Consider the following 17672-nt stretch of genomic DNA (forward strand, 5'->3'; position numbering starts at 1 on the left):
TTATTCCAAGATCTTTGTTTCAGTGCAACTTAAAAAAAAAAATTCTTACAGCAATTAAAGTACATTTTTATGAGAGTCAAGTAACTTAAAACAACACTCATACACTGTCCTATGGTTGTGTTTGCTTATTGGCACTAATTTAGAGTTTTGTTTTTAAACACATAAACCAATACTGAGGCAGAGAGGTGAGAAGACAACTGAGGTCTGAGGAAAAGCCTATCAACTATGAAGGCTTACAAGTTGACAGGCAGAAGAAAGTTGTTCCTCAAATTCTTACCACCACCTGCATGTTTCTATGTTTCTAAACATAGACATCAAGTGCCATTTAAAGATATTTTTAAGGTATATCCACAACATCCAGACGTGACTGGCAGATATGGGACTGGACCTATGGGAAACCTATACCCTTTGAGAGTTGTAGCTGCAGACCAGAGAAATATCCTAGAGTGCCTAGAACACCATTAGATGTTCAGATACCTGAACCACGCCCCTAGTCTCTACAGCATTTAATTAAACCAAAGAAGATTAAACTGGATTTACAACCAGCCCAATTGCTCTATCTGACCCCCTATCAGCTAGTTCCTATGATGAAAGGCCATATGATTTGACTGTATAGAAAAGGAGGCTGCTTTTTCAAAGTAAATATCTGGAATACTTGGTATGGCATTAGTCTGACAAACAATTGAAGAAACTTTGAGAATAGTGACCACAAGAGGAAGAGCACACACTAGAACTGAGCTGCACCAAAGGCAAATAGAACATAAAAACTTGAAAGGACAAGGCTTTCAGAGCACATTGACAGAGATTTAAGACTTCTGCATAGTCCAGTGATTCATGCGAGATCATGGCAATTTCTATTTTTATAGGGGGGGGGGAAAAAAAAAAGGCTCCAAAATTAAGAGCATACATTATGAACTCAAAAACCTGTTCTTTAGGTATCAAAGATTTCAACATCAACTGATGTGCACACTTTCAGAAATAGTTTTCTACCTGCACAGGTCTTCTACCTTTTCTTTAAAGCCACTATGATTACTGATGGGGAACCACCATCACATCATGAACAAGTTTGATAGAAGTGTTGCTTAAGACTCAAAGTCCTCCATGTAATCTTACCTAAATTTTATTAAATTTGACCTGCTAACTAGCAGTAGTTCAAATTTCAAATTTGTACTAGGAACAAAGTAGGTCAAAACAAAACATAGCCAACTATCTATAAAAAACACACCCTAAGCCAAAAGAAAATGTCTTTGTTCTCATTTTGGCTTTGTTATTTTCACCAAAACATTTTTGTTAAGACAGTCAAAAGTACATCCAGTACAGAACAGAAGTCACTGTTCAGTAATCTCAAATTAAAATATGTCAGGGAAACCACCCATTGCCAACAGGAAAGACCACAAGTAACAGTTAGTTTGAACACTTCAGTTCTTCCAGCTTCTATTCCTTCTATTGTAAGCAATGTCCAGCAACCAGAACAAACTCATACAAAATAAATTAGCCCAGGCTGAAGATTTTTGACCCGATTACATACCTCTTCCCAAAATAATGCATCACCAAACAACTAGCCAGGCCACAGTTAAGAACTGGACAATACAACCAAGGTCTTAAGCAGGCTTACGAAACTCCCTTACCACGCAGAAGCTATCACCCCATCATAGAAGACTGCAAGCTGTCTGTGCAAAGCTAACATCTGAACAATGGTATTAAAATAGGATCTCTACATAAATTAGGATTACATCCAGTCTTGAAGCAGCAAATCATAAAGGGGAAGAGGCTCTGAAATGTTTGTACCAACACTCCAGAAGGCAGCTCTGTCCTCTCATCTTCTAATAAAGTGGAAAGTTTCTGCTTGGTACAGAGGGACTGGAGAAGCAGAAACAGTCAAACGAGCACAAGCTGGAAGAAACTGAGAAGCCTGACAGAAAGCAAATTCAAGATCCAAACCCGCTTTCAGCAGGTGAAAAAAAGAAACTGGGAAAAAAAGAGGGATAGGAAGAAGGAGAGAAAGGCTTGGAGAGATCTGTTCTAGGACAACAAGCTCTCCACCATTTTCCCCCATGCCCTCTACTTCAGCAAATAACATTTCCAAAAATCCTCTGATTTAGTTCATAGATGATATAATGGCAGAGTCCACACCAACTTGGATTTAGGGTTATTGTCAGGCCTGCTGGCTACATACACGATGAGCTCAAGAGAGCTGCAGCTCCAACCCAAGGTTAAGCACAAGGGCTAGGGTCCAGCTTCCCCAGCCAGAGCAGACTGGAGCAGAGAGTTTATTCACCCTTCAGTCTCAGAGCACCAGGTCTCACCTCCAAAAGCCTTCAAGAATACCATGGTGAGTGATACTCCTACCCATTACCAATAGCAGGCAGGCTTATATAAATGCAAATCCAAGAAAACACAGAAATAGTTAAAGGCCCTTTTCATTCCTGTCATGCTCCTTCTCCTTTCCCTCCCTTCCCTTCATATTTCTAGAACAGAAAAATGGTTATAGGTACAGTAAAGAAAAACCTGATCTATTTACACTGGAAGTACAATAAGGATTCAAATATACAGACAAAGATGAAGCATTGCTAGTACAATCACTTCATCTATCATGCAACACAGCACTGAACTTATCTGCTCATTACTGTAATTTGACAACTTAATTAAGTGCCAAAAAAACAAAAAACACCACCCCGAGCAAATCCACAGCATGCGGGATGGAACAAGGAAGAGTAGGAAGACATGAAGAGAAACTTACATCAAGGATCAAGATAAGGTGGATACATGTAAGTTCACCTGTCTGAGAAGACTCATCCTCTTCTAGCAAGGACTTGCAAGCTAAAGTTTCCTGCAAAAATTCAGTGACAAAAAACACAGACATAGCTGCAAAGAGGATCTGTATCAGTGCAGTGGATTTTTAGTTTCTGTAACAATTATTCTCAGGTTTAGAGGCACATAGCTAATGAGGACTCTCTGGCTAGTCAGAGCCAATGCACATTATGAAGTGTAGGTATTGGCATTCTGTTGTTTATACCTTCTCTGGGAGGTACAAAAATCCATTCCATTACATTATACTATACTTGTGAACTCCAAATACCATGTTACAAAAAAAAAAAAGTCTTCTAAGATATGAGATCCATTTGCTAAACAGTAACATCCAAAATGCTTCCAACTTACAGAATTTCATTTTAACTGCATTCTGGAAACAAGGCAGAAACACAGCAGGGCTCCCCTCTCATAAGAGCACATGGCATTTTAAAAAGCAGCACACTACAAATGCATACAAAAGTGATTGAGTCATTCAACAGAGGCTCAATTTATGTTTTCTGTGTCTCCTACCTAGGCACACACTCTGCAGTCGGTGACAGGAAGACTGAAGTTCCTCACAGTCATAATGAAACAAGTTGTGTCTCACATATTAAAGATATCCACACTTTCAGTAAGTTTTTCAGATACAGTTGACTACAGTTCAGTACTGCCAACGTCAGGCATTGGCTGTTGCTGGGGAAAGAACAAGGAGTTCCTTGTGTGGAGCACCCTGGACTGCCTCTGTTTCACCAACATGCAAAGACCATATGCCCTGCCAAACAATTTCAGGCATACCACATATAAAAGAAAGCATTTCAGAAAGTTTGATGGCATTTCTTCTGTCCATACAGAGCAGCAGACCTTAACAGTCCATGATTTTCTAGTACTTCTTCTAATACCTTAGCGAAGTGTTTGCCAGTACTGGGGGCCAGGAACTTGACTCAGTTTAATTTATTACTTATCATTTCGCAAAACTATTTATTTCAGCATCCACCAGCTTTGTGCAATGGCTGTAATACCAAAAAGACAAGCAATACTCTGTTAGGAGACATATCCACTTCTTGCATTGAAATTCTGAGGGCACATGCTGGCTAGCTTCTGAATGAAGTTTACTTAGGCTTTCAGCTTTTGTTTTTAGTGATCTCCACACATTGCTGGTAGTTACAGTTTCTGGCCAGAGCAACTCTAAGGTACTTTGGCTGATTGTCAGGAATTAATTCTGTACCACAGAAATTCACTGAGCACTGAATAGCTGAAAAATAGCAAAATAGAGGAAATGGACACTGTGGTCTTTGCAGTCTCTGGATTCCAGCTCCAATTTTGAGGCTGATCTACAAGATCAACATGTTCAAGGCTCTGCTCCACCTTCTGCATGGAACGCATGGACTGCAAGTTAATCGTTTTCCACACACTTAAAAGGAAGTTATAAAGTAGCCACCAATTAAAAGAACCCCTTGTCAGAAAAGCAAGAATACCAATACTCTTCCCAGGGGTCAGTCTGATGCACAGACTGATCAGTGTTGCCCTGTGCTGGAATTTACAGCATGTTAGACTCCTAGAGCGGAGCAGGCTTGCAGCATCAGTCTCTGCTGAAATAAAACTGCAGTGTGCACAAGATCAGGGACGATACAATTGAAAGGGATTTTAGGATGTCATCTAGTCTAGCTGTTCCCACTTTTCTTAGCTGAGCTGCTTCATCATCTCTAAATTCTCTTCTTCTTCATCCATACTATCTTCTTGCCCCCCAAAACTCTTCCCTCATTTCTGCATGGCAATGTAAGGGATGAGCAGGTACTGCCAAAACTGACTTTCTTTACCTCCTCCTGGCACCTTGCCCTGCATCTAAAAATGGTGCATTTCCCATGAAGGACATGGCACTCCAGTCCCCAGTGCAGGAGCACCAAACAGCAACTCTTCCCAAAGGCATCTGCCAGGATATATATTTTTTTGAGCTCCTTCCAGCAACAGAGATTTCATAACTCCTGTTTGGCAACAGAAAGCTTTTTCCAAAGCTTTCCAGCTCTCCCTTCTGCATCACAAACCCGTTATTTCTTATCCTCTCTACAGTGGACATGGAGGCAGTTTATTCCCTTCTCCTCTGCAACATGCTTTCAAGTGTTCTCTACATGCAACAGTCTTCATTCTGTAAAGCTTCTCTTTAGTAAAGTTTTCTAGACTTCCTTGTGATTTTGCTCACTGATTTCCCCTTGAGAAAAGGGGTTTCTTAAAAGGCAGTGCCTACAATTGCATACTATACTGCACCTCACACTGAGTAGGACTATTTCACAGACTTCAAACAGGAGCATGTATACATCCCAGTCTTGTGAGCCTGTTTTTTCTTTTGGGACAAGTGTGAAGGGGAGGGGTTTTTTTGTTTTGTTTTGTTTTTGCAGCTATATTAGACTGACCCGCATTCAGTTTGAGGTCTACTAAGTGGAAGTGCTACATTTGCACTCAGATATCAAAAATAGATATTTGGTAGGAATATAGACAAGTCTATGACTTTCTTTTCCCTTAGATATTTTGCTGACACAGCATTGTTAGCAAACATTAAAGAAAAGCCTACCAGTGTAAGTAGGGAGGCCACAAACCCAAATGCAGACAGTGGTATCACCCAAAAGCGAGGATGTTCTGGATGATCTCATTCAGGGGAAGGAATTAAGAGTACCAGCAAATGGACTCCTCCCTCCAAGACTAAGTTGCAATCCCAGTAAAAAAGATGCTGCCAATCTCTTTTCAGTGCTGATATTCCTACTGTACTGGGGAAGAGCAAGGAGCCAACTAAATAGGAAGCAAGCAGCCAGCTTTATCTGCCCTCTGACAAATTGCTCCCACCCAAGAGTACTCTGTTATTTCATTGCTCCACATGCTGGATCAGGCAGAAACCTGAACACACAAGAATACTGCTCTGTTCCTTCTTTTGATAGCCAGATCTCAAGAATGTTAATGCTGATGAACATGAAAAGGACAGGCTTCCTGGAGGAGGGGAAAAAAAGAGGAAAGCTGTAAGCTGGTTATTTTAGGTCACCCTGCAAAACCAAAGCATCTACATAATATTGGTAGGTTCATATTTAGAACTGAATTCATGAGGTTCAGAAAGGGAGCTTACAAACAGCACAGTACACTTTAGATCATTCTTAAAGCTTTTCGGCCTGAACCCATCACTTTAAAAGCCAGCAATTTCCTCACCCAGCCCACCCCTCCTACACACCTCCTTGTCACAGAGGAGCAATTTCTCTCCAAACAAATTAAATTCACTGTTTTCTTGAACGAGGAGGGTCAGGAGAATCAGGGTGCCACATTTTTTAAAAAGACATTAAAAAATAATTATACTACACCAATTATCAGCACGAATTAAAAACAGACAATAAAAAGTCTGCTTTCAACTTGCTTAAATATTCAATTAAAAAAGCTATCTAGCTGATGTTTTATCAAAATAAGTCAACTAACAAAATGCTTGTTAAACCAATACTAAACCCAGATTTTCTTTGGATGTTCCTTCACTGAAAAATTAGTCTTCATTCTGACATTATAAACCCAATCATGTCATCAAGGGATGTTCCTCAGTTCACAGCAGCAGGCACAGGTGTAGTGAGCAGTGTTAATGTCAAATGCAATGCCAAGTGCAGTACACCATTTGACTGTTTCCGTTATACAAAAACACATACTCTTCATTTCTCAGGACAAGTTATCCACTGATAACCTTTCCCAGTCATTCACAGCCTCCTTCACGATCCATCAGAACAGTTTTTAAATTGGAGTCTTAAGGACTAGTGCAGATGGATGTAAAGTACTGCCTTTCCACCCTTAATGCCTTGAAAGGAAACCAGAGGTTCAACTTTCAAACACAGACCCACCATATGGACGCTTACTGAGAAAAGGGGAGAGTGAGAACACCTGAGATCACTGCATTTGCAGAAAATATTTTAGGTTTGAAATTAAAAAAAAATACAATTGAGAGAAAGAGAAAAAAAACATTCTAAGACAAAAAAAGAGAGGAAAGGACTAGATTGCTTTCCTTTGGTGTAGGAAAAGGCACAGCCACATCAATACTTAAGAGCAGGTCCTGTTATTTCAGTGATGATGAACACCATCTATCTGGCTTTTACTCTGAAATATAAGCAAGACGATATTGTGAATGCTATAAATATATAAACAGCAAAAGAAGGAAACTTACTTTTTCCAGTAAAGTTAATGATAACTTTAGATCCTGGAAACCTACAAAACCTAATTCCAAGCTACTACATAAAATTCCTTTTAATATCACCACCATCACTTAGGTCAGTTCTCCTCTTTGGTCAGCATAATATTGCTACTGGAGCAGAATGCAGAGCAATTTTTAAGGAGTCATATTTATGTCTGTAAAAACCCTGTAATGCACAATTAAACTGATATGAAACTTTTCAGTCAGTAAAGCTTGTTTCCTTATTGGTAAGGTGTTGGCAAAAGTTTTGAAATTAAAAAAGAGTAAAAAAGTACCATAAAGAGGTCTTCTATATGGGTACAACTTCATCCAGGAGAGCTTGCTAGCACACTTTTAATGGTGTAAGCATACCTGCTTGTTTAGCTGACATCTTCATTCTGAGGCTATGCTCCAAAACCTTTCACACAAATAAAGCATGGTCCTCAATTCACAGCCATGGCTATGGCTGCAACAAGTAAGTTTAAGAAATGCCATTTTTAATCACAGTTTTCATTTCAAATGCAAGGCTGAGCGTGTTTCCTAGGGCTGAGCAGGACCCAGGCAGAAAACAGGGACGGCTGTATGATGAGAGCCAAGGTCCACCTAGCCTCCCAACATGTCACAGAATCACAGAATGGTTGAGGTTGGAAGGAACCTCTGGAGATCGTCTAAGTCCAACCCCCCTGCTCAACCAGGGTCACCTAGAGCACATTGTACAGGACTGCGTTTTGAATATCTCCAGAGAAGGAGACTCCACCACCTCTCTGGTTGGGCGACCTGTTCCAGTGCTCTGTCACCCTCACAGTGAAGAAGTTTTTCCTCATGTTCAGATGGAAGCATCTGTGTTTCAGTTTGTGCCCGTTGCCTCGCGTCCTGTCGCTTGGCACCACTGAAAAGAGTCTGGCTCCATCCTCTTGACACCCTCCCTTAAGATATTTCTATACATTAATAAGATCCCCTCTCAGTCTTCTCTTCTGCAGGCTAAACAGGCCCAGCTCTCTCAGTCTTTCCTCATAAGAGAGATGCCCCAGTCCCCTAATCATCTTTGTGGCCCTTCGCTGGACTTGCTCCAGTAGTGCCACATCCCTCTTGTACTGGGGAGCCCAGAACTGGACTCAGTACTCCAGATGTGGCCTCACCAGGGCTGAGGAGAGGGGGAGGATCACCTCCCTCGACCAGCTGGCAGCACTCTTCCTGATGCACCCCAGGATACCATTGGCCTTCTTGGCCACAAGGGCACATTGCTGCCTCATGCTTAACTTGGTGTCCACCAGCACTCCCAGGTCCTTCTCCGCAGAGCTGCTTTCCAGCAGGTCCACCCCCAACCTGTACTGGTGACTGGGGTTATTCCTCCCCAGGTGCAGGACCCTGCACTTGCCTTTGTTGAACTTCATGAGGTTCCTCTCCGCCCACCTCTCCAGCCTGTCCAGGTCTCTCTGAACGGCAGCACAGCCCTCTGGTGTATCAGCCACTCCTCCCAGTTCTGGATCCTCAGCAAACTTGCTGAGGGTGCACTCTGTCCCTTCATCCAGGTCACTGATGAAGAAGTTGAACAGGGCTGGACCCAGTACTGACCCCTGGGGGACACTGCTAGCTACAGGCCTCCAACTAGACTGTGCGCTGCTGATCACACCTCTCTGAGCTCTGCCATTCAGCCATGTCCTTGGCAGCGGTCAGCAAAAGACAGCCAGAGAAGAGCCAATGACCACGGCAAGCATACTGTGACCCTGCTGCTAACTTACCTCCCAGCATCCAGTAGGCTGTAGCCAAGGCACTTCTCTAGCTAGAAGCAGTGCCCATGCCTTTGGAGTTCAGCTTAAGATACATTGTGGGGAAGTTTTTAGAAAATGAATGCAAACTTGGTACTTTCAGAGGGTGCAGAAGGAGCTGGGGGGGGGGGCTGGCTGCTTGTTTTCTGATGAGCATTTGGGTAGGAATGTTTGAAAGGAAATCAACAGCATTTGGCAGTAGTAGGTGTTGCATCATCACGGGAAGGTGTTGGGGAAAAAGCAACTGGACAGTCCAACTAGCCAGCCTACTTTCCACTGTCAAATATAACTGAATTTGAGAAGATAAAAGGCAAGTACTAAATTACTAGAAGCACATTATATTTCAGATTAAGCGATCTCAATTTTTTAAGAGAGATCATATAATCATCTTTGCCACAGCACTAGCTATGTTTGAAACGTATACTTCCAAAGAGCTTTTGTCCTCTCTGCAGGTAAAAATGATGCCACACACAAATTCAGTATGAAAACCATTTACAAGTTTCAGAAAAGTTAGTTATGAACAGAGATTATTAAAAGACATGGCACTTTGCCCCTGCAGAGAAAGCTGACCATGGAGCGGCCAGAAAAGCAAATAAACAAACACCCACCGCATGCCTCAAAAATAAATATATAAATAAATAATACCAAGAAGTACCTTGAATGCATGATCAGATGTTCCACTGGGAGTGGGGAAGTCAGTAAGGAGTGGGAATCTGATCCAAATTCCCACTGCTACTTAGAATTTTAGCCAAAAGTGCTTTACACGCAAAGTGAATTAGAAAAATCCCTGCAATAGAGACCAGAGCCTCATGCTCCCCGGAAAGGCAGGACTCCAGCTCTGTGCTGTGAACATCCCCAGGAGGCTGTCTGAGGAATCAGGTGTCACCCTCTGCTGTGACAACCAGAAGGAAAAACTGCACTGCTGCAGGTCCACGTGGTTTGGCTCAGTAGGCATCTTCACCGAGTGCAAGAAGTGAAAAGCTTTCTTCCCCTTTGGTTTCAGCCCTCTTACAATTTGAAGTGGAAGCTGGCTAAATGCTTAGTAGCCCAAGGGCTGTAGACACCAGATTGATGAGAAAGGAGACGATTAGCTCAGACACATGCTGGTAGGGAGCCCAATACGGGAGGAAGGCATTTGGAGCAAGGGGGCCTATGGAAAAGTACATACTGTACAGCATAACATTAGATCAATCAATCACAACCGCAACTGGGAGACAAACACTCACATTAGGCATTAAAGATGTATGGATCAACTGTACAGCCTGGTAACTGTTTGGTCATCAGGGAGAAGGAACAAAAGTCTTACTAAAACCAGATGAAATCATATCCGTCAAGCTAATGGATTTTTAAATCTACCATTATCAAATAAACTGATTATGGTTGTATTATTTAAAGGTATATCAGACACTACCAAAATTTGGGTCCACAAGCAGTCTAGCCTATGACACTAACAAGAAATTTAAACCTGACCCAGCAGGAGAAGACTGCAAACTGGCAACACTAAACTATCATGCAAAACATGTTAAAAGACAGAATTTTATTTAAGTTAGCACATAATCCATACATTTTAGCTCTCATGTTCCCCTGAAGAGACCAGCTCTGCATTTAAAGTACCCACAACTCGGAATCTCTAGGGAAAAAGTCCTCTTTGTACAGAGCCAAGCTTAGGCAAATCTTGCAACAGTAATTACAGGCACTGCCTCCCCAAGCCATCTGTTGTGGTATTCATAAATCCTAGAAGGGCAGTAGGCAGAACTGGTGGAGGAGAATAGACACACATACTTCAGCAATCAAATCTAGGCTGCAAAGAAAAACTAAGGCACTGATGTGACCCAGAGTGGGAACTTACGGTCCAGTTGCTCCAGACCTTCCTCAGCTTACACGTACTGCTTCTGTTCACACAGCAAAGGAAACAGCCAGGTCTGCAGCCTATTCAGATCAAAGGAACTTAAGAGCACAGACTCGAGGTAGCATGTAAACTGTGCAAGCCCACCCTGGCAAAAGCCTAGCAAGAAGAGCTCTACCAGGACCTCATCTCACAAATGAACACACTTGTACTCTTAAAGTTTGTCCACATGTAAAAGTTGTGTTCCTCAAACTGACTTAAGTCCTATATATATATATCAGCATAGTGAACAAGCCTGCACTCCTCTCCTCCAAGAACTGAAGCTAGTTAACATCAGCCAATCAATCTATAATACGCTAAATTCTTCCTTTATGAGAACAGGTACAAACCAAACTGAGATACACACCTTCATGTTGACCGTTGTATCTACAAAAGGCCTTTATCAGCACAGCTATGGCCAGAAGGTGGAAAGATACACTCACCCACCCCTTGCTAACACAACTGTAAGTTTTAGCAGTAGGCCAGCCCTCAGGCATTTTGAAAATCCCATTTTCACGGTGCAGATGGAGACAATACCAATTAATTATTATGCCATCCATAAAAAGTTACTACAATACTGATTTCACAGGGTTGTCACAAGGATTACTTAACATTTGTGAACAGCTTTGAAGAAGAAATAGCGGGTATTGTTTTCACGTACCACAGGATTTGGAGAGGTTTCACATGAATATTGCACAACCATGCACGTGTGACAGTCACAGTACCAATAGTTTATTTCTCCATAAGAAAAGCCTCACAGAAGCTCATTTATTCTGGGCAACATTTCAGTCAGAGATGTATTTTGTTTTGCTCATTAATATATCCTAAATAGACGTCAGCTTTGACTATTTTATTAACAGACTCAGGTGCTGCTTCTAGTCTTTCTTAATTAAGGGAAACATTACATTTTTAACAAAGAACTCAGTTTATGCTGTCAGGCTCCTAAGAAACACTATAATTACCAAAGTATTGTTAACACAGAAGAACACCACCACGCACAAAAACAACAAAAAATGCACTGAAATTCCATTTCCTTTATAGCAACAGAGAGAGTCTGTCAGTGTGGAAAAGAGGTGCTACACATACAAAGCGGCCAATATCGTATTACTTAAAGCTGACTATTTAAGAGCTCTGGACACTGATGCAGAATCATTTTACTTTAAAGGGTTTTAAATAGTCCTAATATAAATACTCAGATACATACAGAGTGCTGGATTCTAAATGTTCTCCAAGAGAAACTAACATATACTCTGATCCACCTCTTCTATTTGCAAAAATTTTAGTATTTCACTCCAAACACATAAAGAATTTACATACCCCTTTATTCTCATAAAACATCAGGAGCTCAACACGTACTCCAAGGACGAGTGGTTTTTTGGAGCATTCGCAGACTCCAGTGGTAATGAAATGCACAAGATTGTACCCAGAGCAGAGACTGATCAGGCCAAGAGAACTAACATTTCCATTACAAAAAGCCTTGAAGGATCTTTAAACTCTTGGGGGCATAGACCATATCTTTTGTTTTGAAAGCAAGTGACACATTATTGATAGTACAGCAAGACAGATAATAGTACCAGGCCCAGTGAGAACACCGGCTTTCATTCAAGGTGCAACACAACTGTTGGTCTATTCGGTCACTCTTTCCTCCCAGCTTTATACCAAGGAGCTGGCACCTACAGGTGCACAAGGAATGAGGCACTGCAGTAACAGGTATCACAGAGCCTAGGCCCCAAGTCCCCTGACTGCCAGGGGAATCAGCAGCTCCAAATCAGGTGTCTCTTCTCCCTACAAAATGCATGGAGGGAGTTGCATGCCTGAGAACAGCAAGGAGGGAGATGAAAGCAGGTTGAGCATCTGGGCTGAGTTACAAAGAGCACACAGCAAGAAGATGCATTACCAATCTCAGCCTTCTCCAGGGGTTATTTTAGGCAGGGATCAACAACTTCAGGGGAAGATTGAGGGTTCTGGGACTATGCCAACCCTTTGCTCATAAAACACAGGTACGAAGCAGGAAGAGGAGACTGACGGGCTCTTTCATCCATCAGTTTGACAGGCAGAACCCTCACATAGTTTGAGAGGTATGTAGTTTTGACACAGTTTCCCTTCTTGGGCAGAACCATAACCTTCACCCACTATTTCCTTGGTAATGCACCAGGGTAGCCTAGCACAGCTGGTCCCTGCCCTCTGCTACTGAAACAGTTGCTTCGCATGGATTTACAGATCTTCTGGTCCAGGAAGAGTGTCGCTCTCTTGGTTCCTTTTCCAATACTGAATATTCAATTGGACAGGGACAAGAACTCCAGCCTCCTGCTTCCCAAGACAAAAGTCCCATCTACTAAACTATACAGCTATGCTGTCTAACCACATAGGAGGCTAGATAGTTACACAGAAAGGACTGACAAGCCTCTAATCACCCCTTGCTTGGTGCTCAAAGCATTCAACTAGGCTCAAGCTTTCAAAGAGAAATCATTTACCTTATATGTCCTGAATGAATGCTCTAGCTATCCAAGTACTGGATAAAGGCAGAGAAAAAGAAAGTGCTGTTGGGAAGGACTTGATCCAAAAGACAGTCCTCCTAGATTGGTCTGGACAAATGAGACAGACATTTCTCTAATTCTTTCCATGACTTCTATTTACCAGCTTTAAGTGCCCAGCTTCTCATCACTGTCATGTCTTGCGCACTTCTAAACACGTCCAGACTCTGAGGCATGCAGGAAATTTTACAGGTAAAACCATAGGCACCTACTGATTTCAGAAGCATCAAAAAGCAACTGAAAGAGGGATTGTTTTCTTTTTAACAATGTGAAATTCACCTTATGGAATTAATCAACCAGAATCAGAGGCAAGGAATTGTTTAATTTGCTGGTGCACCAAGCCACTCTCTAGATTATTCAGATTTTTCCCATAGGTCTCTTTGTCCTAGCACTAATCAGTCCCCAACTTCAGTGCTGACTCACCCCTAGAATCTGATATGATCACATACCAAGATGGCAAATTGATTTTAGTGCAACACCAAAGAATATCTTCATCAAATATATTGCTGAAGCCTTGGAATTGTATTATTAGTGTTTCTGTTTCTCATTTTATACTGGTTAATATCATAGGTAAACAAGAGATTTGGATAGCGCCTCCTAATGCCTCAACATTTTCTTCCTTTTAGTTTTGCTTAGGAAGTAATCAATATCATCTTTTCAAGAGCTATTGAAAAGCAAAAGTTTCCTGGTACTAACCTGAAATGCAACTGTGGACAGAGAATCCTTACTAGGGATTCATCGCTAGAGGGTGGCGGAAGGGTCTGAGATGCAATGAAATTTTTGGTACCCTCTGTTTTTTGTGAATTCTTTTATTCTTTTATCTTGTAACATTCAGAGTATCTAGTAGCCTAGTCACCTGCTCTTGTTCAAGCAATGACTGTAAAGAGACTTTAAGAATCATCCATCAACAAGAAGTATTAATATTCCCCAAAAAACACACACAAAAAAATCACCACAAAAAAAAAAAAAAAGCCATACTGAAAGAACAAGGCATTTCTAGCCAGGCTCAGGTACTGACAAAGAAACATCATTATGCTTTAATAAGCAAAAAATGCAAGACTGAATGCAACTTTTTTTTTTTTTTGGGGGGGGGGGGGTTGTTTTTCCAGAAAGTGTAGAAGCAGCCTACCGTAATTTATAGCTATCATAAATTTAGTATAGATAAACTCCTTTCAGTTAACAGCAATACCTTATTCACACTATTTCCTCACACAGTGCAGCCTCTAATCCAATTATGCCGTAACAGTTTTGTAAGTAAGCAAAACACCACTTGGGATTTTAAAACAATGCATCTTTCCACAAATACAAGTGGAAAGAAAAAAAGTGAAGCTAACAGTGGACTGTACAACAACCAGTTTCATGTTGTAAGAAGATTATGACCAACAGCAGCTTGCTTTCTCTGCTTGGAAAGAGAACGCACATTTTGCCCTAGTAGAGTTTATGTAATTATAGAATTGTTTTGTTTGTTAGTGCATCTCTTCAACGATTAAAAAGAATACACTGGGAGGAGGAAATAGCCTCCTTATTTCGGTTCAAGATTACCTCATCTATAGCTGATTCTGATTTCAACACTTGTGAGATAACAACTCACTCGCTCCTGAGCGATGTCCCGACTGAGCTACCTGCAATGTATTGTTAAACTGCAGTACAAAGCTTTGATAAGTGATGCTGCCATTTTAACCACACTCAGCAGGGGCAATTCAGTCAAGTTTTTCTCCTAAGATTGTTGAATCCAAGCTATATTTGGAGACCAACTGTTCCTTATCCAGCTTTTTTCAATTAAGCATGTGTATAGGGGTGGAGAGGTGAAGGTGGGAATTAGCGAGAAAGTGGTATAGCACTTTTGTAGAGTAGACAATATTGTCCTTAAAAAAGGCTGGCTAAAAGTATTGAATATAATTTTAGTAGTGAAGGTTCAGTAACAATAGACATGAAGGGGTAGAAGACTATGGTACAAAAGTAGGGAACCAAGAGCCAAGGTTCATGTGAAAGCTACAAGAAAGACCAGAACATTTATGTTTAAAAAGCCAAGGGACTAGAGTTGTTCCCGTCACAAAGTTCTGTAACAGCCCAACAGTCACAGCAGCAAAACAAGTTCACTGTAGCTTCACACAACTCTGTTTAACTTTGACATCTTGCATACAGCTACAGTCTTGAAAGAAAATGAATGAAAACCGTGCACGTTTTACTGCTAGGGAAAATCAAACCTTTAAAAAAACCATAAATACCTTTCTATGATTATGTTAAACTTCACCTAGACAACCTGTAGTTCAAACAAAAAGCCTCAGGTGAGGAGTGTCACATCAAAAGAAATGCTGCCCAAACAAATGGAGAAGCTTGCCGCTTTACTCCTCGACATGCTTGCGTGGATCAGCAACTCACTGAGGGCAAACATTTGCTCCGGGACCCCCCCTTATTCCCCTTAGGGTGGGAGAAGGGGAAAGGCCATTAAAGTTATACTGAACTTGAAATTAATGAGTTTGATAACCTGAAGAACAGCTTGAGCTAACGAAATTATTGCTTTGAGGAAAGAGCAGCAAGATCACTGCAAACTGTATCACTCTCCTTTCTTGTTCCACTCCTGTCCACCCTCCCACCTAAACGAGTAGTGAAGGTATGAAGATTCAAAGAGGAAAAAAAATTACTAGAGGAGAAGAAAATAAAAATGATACATCAAATGGGTAACACTCGGACAGAAGTCTCAACACAAAAGTTTCCTTGGAACATAATAGAATATTAAAAGCTGTAAGGGAATAATCAATGCGCTTATTGATTCAGGTGCCTACACATGAGGTTAGCAGCTTACTAAACCCATCAGCATCATTCGAACAGAATCCAGGCACAACAACATCCTATTTGGTCCACGCTCTCCAATCAATAGGGTTTGCTCTTCTCCATTTTGCACTCACAAGCGCGGCGCCCAGGTACATAGAGCCCAGCTCTTCAGAGAGAGGCATTTATAAAAAAAATTTAAAAAAGGAAAAAAAAAAAAGAAACGCTCTTTCACTTTTTTGCCCATCCTTTCTCCCCCACCTTCGCGGCACGCTTCACAGAGACGCCAGCTGCAATTCCTGTAGCGGCAACCGGGCAGCCCTCGCTTCACACCCCCGCCGGGGGGGGGGGTAATTTTTACCCTGCGGGGACGGATTTCAGCCCTTTCCAGTGCCGCACGGCCCCCCCGGGTCCCCCTGCCGCCGGGCCGGGCCGCCCCCCTCCCTTGCCGCCGCCGCACAAAGGGCGGCCGCCGGCACAACACCGGCCGCGGCCCCTGCGCGGCTGCTGCTGCTGCCGCAGCGGAGCGCAGCCGGGCGGCGGGGGCCGCGCCGGGGCCTTGCGCGGGCAGCGGAGGGCAGGATCCGCCGCCCCCGCTCGCCCGCCCGCCCGCCACCCCCGCGGAGCGGCACCAACCTGCAGTCGCCGCCGGAGCCGCCTCTGCCCGGCTCAGCCCGCAGCCCCGCGGCGGGCGGCCTTGCCCGCCTCCGCCTGCTGCTCTCCGCGGTGCCCCCCCGGCGGCGGCGGCGGGCGGGCTCGGCCCTGGCGAGGCGGCGAAGAGGCGAGCGGGGCGGGCGCGGGCGGCCGCGCCGGAGCCTCTTTCATTGAGTGCGGCAGCCCCAGCTGTCGCCGCCGCCGCCGCTCCCCGCAGCCGCTACTTCCTGTGCAGCGACGGTTCAGTTCCTCCCGGGCCGCTGGGGGCAGGCGAGCCGCCCGCCCGGCGGGGGCGGAGGAGGGAGGTCGTCTCCGAGAGCGGGGGCGGCCGCCGTGCTCCCCGCGCCCCGTCGCGGCTCGCCTCGGCTCGGCTCGGCGGAGCCGCCCGCGCCCCGCCGCCGCCCGCGCCCCCCTCCCACCCAGCGGGTCGGCCGCCAGGGGGTGCCCCCGCCCCCCCGAGCCGCAACGGCCCCGCCGCCGCCTCCCCTCGGGCGACCGTTAGCTGCGGGAGGAGGGAGGGAGGGAGGCCGCGGCTCGGCCTCGCCCGGCCCGCGGCCCTCGGGGCCTGGCGGCGGGCGGGCACCGCGGAGGCTATAGGTAGAGCCGTGTGTATGTATCCATAGGGGCGGGGGGTCTTTCCTGAGGAAGGGTAAAGATGGCACCGGGAGGGATCGGTAATGGAAACTCTCTGTAGCACAGGAAAGCACTGCTGTGATGCTATTAATAAATATACAAGTCTGTATCTGATTTTTTTTTCTCTTTAAAGACACTAAACCATGGACTTTCAGGTGTAGGATTGAAGTTCTATACGCGTTAAAACTTACGCCCTGCAAAGGACTGAATCGAGTGGAAGTCCTCCGTGAAAAGAGCAAGATGTTGCCCACGCTATTTAATTTTCAACAAATGTAACACCCTAAGACTGACAAAATCTGTATGTTCCAATACATGTCATAAAAGAGTAGATCAGGACGTATTGAAAGAGATACAAATTAGGTCCGTTTTCCAGAATAAGACTTGAGCATTAGTGTTTTTGTCCGGACTCTGGTTCGTTCGCTTCAGGGTGTGACAGTGCTGCACATGGGGAC

General features: G+C 43.6%; 1 protein-coding gene across 1 annotated transcript in view; it reads right to left on the bottom strand.

Annotated features, from left to right (window-relative positions):
• Positions 1-16602, bottom strand: part of AGPAT3 (1-acylglycerol-3-phosphate O-acyltransferase 3) — a 94879-nt gene extending 78277 nt beyond the window's left edge. The window contains exon 1 of the mRNA XM_067289755.1: positions 16570-16602. The gene's annotated coding sequence lies outside the window, so the exon portion shown is untranslated. The remainder of the gene's footprint in view (positions 1-16569) is intronic.
• Positions 16603-17672: the final 1070 nt, after the last annotated feature.

This window comes from Apteryx mantelli, chromosome 1 (assembly GCF_036417845.1).
Source record: "Apteryx mantelli isolate bAptMan1 chromosome 1, bAptMan1.hap1, whole genome shotgun sequence".
Taxonomy (NCBI): Eukaryota; Metazoa; Chordata; class Aves; order Apterygiformes; family Apterygidae; genus Apteryx; species Apteryx mantelli.